This window comes from Leiobunum rupestre, chromosome 2, assembly GCF_980474605.1.
Source record: "Leiobunum rupestre chromosome 2, qqLeiRupe1.1.hap1, whole genome shotgun sequence".
Taxonomy (NCBI): domain Eukaryota; kingdom Metazoa; phylum Arthropoda; class Arachnida; order Opiliones; family Sclerosomatidae; genus Leiobunum; species Leiobunum rupestre.
This window is the reverse complement of record NC_143385.1, coordinates 50,101,981-50,105,797: the sequence shown is the minus strand read 5'-3', so window position 1 is coordinate 50,105,797 and position 3,817 is coordinate 50,101,981. Positions and strand designations below refer to the sequence as shown.

General features: G+C 33.4%; 1 long non-coding RNA gene across 1 annotated transcript; it reads right to left on the bottom strand.

Annotated features, from left to right (window-relative positions):
- Nucleotides 1-1,707: 1,707 nt before the first annotated feature.
- LOC149957797 (uncharacterized) lies at nucleotides 1,708-2,241 on the bottom strand. Its single transcript, XR_016478447.1, has 4 exons — nucleotides 2,161-2,241; nucleotides 1,962-2,103; nucleotides 1,841-1,897; nucleotides 1,708-1,757 (listed from the first exon to the last, which is right to left on the bottom strand). It is a non-coding gene; the product is annotated as an uncharacterized LOC149957797 (long non-coding RNA).
- Between the last annotated feature and the right edge of the window lie 1,576 nt (nucleotides 2,242-3,817).

The window sequence follows — 3,817 nt, the reverse complement described above, 5'->3', positions numbered from 1 at the left end:
TTGGGAAAATATCCTCTGTGACTAACTGACTCATCACCAAAATTTCAATTTTAAGGTTGATGGTTTTCGCTACTGTGTTTATATATATTTCAAAGCCTTCTCAGTTAAGCTGCAAATCCTAATAACACTAGCGGACGGGTGACATAGTCCACCGTTGTCTTTTAAAAGAAGGAGCAGTTTGGTTGTGTCAGTTAAATAATCGTGATTGGATAGTGTAGATCGTCTTTCTTCCAAGGCAGCCAAAAAGGTTTCACATTTCAATTCTCTTCTTAACTTCTTAATTACAAAACCACCCATATAATGAACTATATTTTCTCTGAATATGTTTGATGTTGATGTTTCATCAGTTATAAACATTGTGAACTCGTCTATTTCTTCATCTAAAGATTCTTTCGAAATCTCAGAAGAAATGTTTGTTTTGACTAAAACATCGCACAAATTTGTTACGTCAGTGTTGTCTCAAGCGATGACATTGCCACTTTTTGATGTTTAAATTTTTGTAACTACACTGTAGGGTGTTTTTGTAGGCTGCTATAAATTGCCTACTGGTATTATTGTTTTTCCACCCTCCTCTCTGTCGAATTGTATTAAAATACAATTCTAAATGGTCTTGAGACAATTTGTAGGTTAAAAGGTACCTTAAAAATGAATATTTGGTTTAAAAAATCTACTGTTGATCAAAATAACTTAAGCATATTTTAAAAAATTATACTTTAATGGTGCATCAGTAGGAACAACGTATTTCTCCGCAATATCCAACACACTGTGAATCGTCACTGCAAAACCAATAATGGCTGTCTTCCTCGGGCCTTGAAAAATAAAGTTGCCTTCTACATCTGTCAAGTTGAACAGAAGTTCCTTTGTCTTAATGATATCAAGTTCGGCTCGCTCCAAGTTACAGGGCCGAATTGGGGACTTGAAACCTTTAGCCATGGGTTTCTGGAATTCAAGATATCAAACAATCTGTGAACGAAAAGTTAAGAAAGGTAGTGTAAATATAGAGAAAATCTGCTTAGTAAGTTAATACCTGTAGGTATACCTATCAATGGACGATATGAGCTTGGATGTTGGGCCACTTTCCTGAAAAACTGGATCTCCAGCCTCCTCTAGAGCTCAATGCTCTTTGCCATTGAGCTGCCAATGGTTTGTGCGGCCAAGTTAACTTTCATTTTTTGGGTTTTAAATTTAATGTGGAATTTTTTAAGTTTGTTGATCACTGTTAAACCCTCGTGTTCTTGATGATTTTGAAGTATGGATATGTATGCCCATTGAATTTGCTAATAAATACATACATCATCAAGTAAAAATTTACCACATTCAAATGTGATTTTCTCTTACTTCACCAGTTCGCTGGTCAATTAAAATACCAAAATGCTCCCATAAATTTCTCAAAAGTTTCAACATATGGCACGCATCTAGAACAAAATGGACTCTTGCACTTGGATCCGCTGAAAATAAAATATTTATAAATCTGAAGTTCTTTTTGCGCAACAAAATAGGTTAACTTTTATACCAGGGTTAGGAAAAGTACATTGGATAAATTCTTCTGTTATGACAACACCTAGCAAGTGAGCCATTGCAATATTACTTCGCAGTCCGTCGCACACTAGAGCGATATATTTAGCCCCTGTTTTGTGTATTTTGAATAGGCACTCTGTTACGAGATTTTTCAACAAAGAGCAACCTAACTTTATTTTTTTTTCAGTTTCCAGATCGTTTTGGAGTGCAACCCAGTGCATTCATGTGTGGCATGATTTCTAATGAATAAATTTGACATTAATATACAAACTTGTGGATACTCTAGATATGTATAAATTCGGGTCTTATTCTTGTTATTGACCTCAACAGTTGAGTTTTCTTTAAAAACCAGTAAGAGACCAACGCTACTGAAATATGGCTGAAATATATAAATGTGACATTACTAAATGAACCTCACTATTATTTAAATTTTAACTAGATACATGATCGTGATTGGTATTGGTTTTTTTTCAGTGAATTATTAGTGACAACGCTAAGCTCTTCCTTCATTGAATCTTCAAGCACTCGTGTTGTATCATCTTCAATCTCGTCCATTTCAGTAGATTGAAATTCCATTCGCACTGACTACAAATTTTATATAACATTAATCACGGAATATTAATTATTAGGGCAGCTATTTACTTCTGTGAATTCATTATCGGAGGATGACACTACTATCTCGAGAGTGTCGAGACCATATAACATTTCATCTTGGACATCGACAGACATTGTTGGCAGTTTTAATATTTCCATGCTACAGGTGCTAGATGGTATATTATTTATCTCGAGTGTCGCCGAATTGACCAAATCATCATGTTTGCTGTAATTTTGTACGTATCAAACTACGGTACGGGGGTATTCAAATAAAGATAACGAATGTAGTTTCGCTATAAAGCCGTTTTTGTATATACCGATATCAAAAATATTATTAAACGCTTATAATTGTTTACTTTTGTCCCGGTTTTGTTAAATCTCAAGGGAAAATCCGATTTTTTCTGTTTCTATTGTCACCGAAGGAATTGCATCACCGTTTAGTACTTTACGCGTTAGATTTTTTCCCACACGATAGTCACTTTCGTTAAAGTGTTTTCCGCAGACAAAATTGTTAGGTCCTGGCAACCATCTTTTGATGTAAAAGAACGATAATTGCATTCCGATTATAAGACTAAACATACATGGATTATCACAAAAACAGTTCTTCGAACTGAAAAAACAGTTTAGAGCTCGTTCAATGTGCAGCCTTAAAGGGACATATATTATTTTAATTGTTGATTAATATGTCAAATTCATTTAAAGTATTAAAAAATATTCCTGTGAACAAAAGAATGACGTCATTCCCCCTTTCAAATCACAGTCCACTGCTCCTCCAATTTTTAACACAAAATCTTTGATCCAATTTTGCCCACAAAGGTATCCATATTTATATTTATTTTCTTCCCTACACATTTAACATAAAATTTTTTAAATTTATTATTATTATGTATTATTTATTTATTTATTGCAATAACCTGCAACAAAAATAAAATAATAATAATAATAAATTTTAAAATTTTTATGTTAAATGTGTAGGGAAGAAAATAAATATAAATATGGATACCTCTGTGGCAGTGCTTCCACTTTGAGGGTATTTTACCCTTTTTCGCGTAAAATTGACCTCGTGAGGGATTTTTTTTCGAGATTGAGGGTAATGGGTAAAATGAGGGTATTTTGAACATTTTATGGGAAATTTAAGGGTTTTTAAAAATTTAAAAAATAATCTACCACGAAATATAATTTCCCTTTTTGACAAAGTGTAACTAACAATTTGTAAGTTGGCCGTAAGTGGAAAACTGGTTTTGCTTATGTCGCGACCCTTTTAGGTTCTTTCTCTGTTGTCAGCTTTGCCGATTGGAGCAGATAAAAATATTGTTTTCGTCCCTTAGTAAGCGAATTACATACCTACCATTAATATTAGTGAAAAAACTGTGATAATTAAACTAAATTTTTTAAATTGGTGTTTTTATGGGAATTTTCAGTATTTTTAAATTTAAAATGGATAAAAGTGGGTATTTTATTGTTTGATTCTTGTGGGAATTTTAAGGGTATTTTTGAAATTTGGAAAGGGTAAAAGTGATCTTTTGGAAGTGGAAGCACTGCTCTGTGGGCAAAATTGGATCAAATATTTTGTGTTAAGAATAGATCTTTATCGTTTGAAACGTGCCATCTACTGGGGATTCGCTAGGTATTATGGGTATCAACATTTTCGCGTTTTCCGTCTGCTTAGCTAGGACCGTATAAATCGTCTGCTAAGTAAGTTATC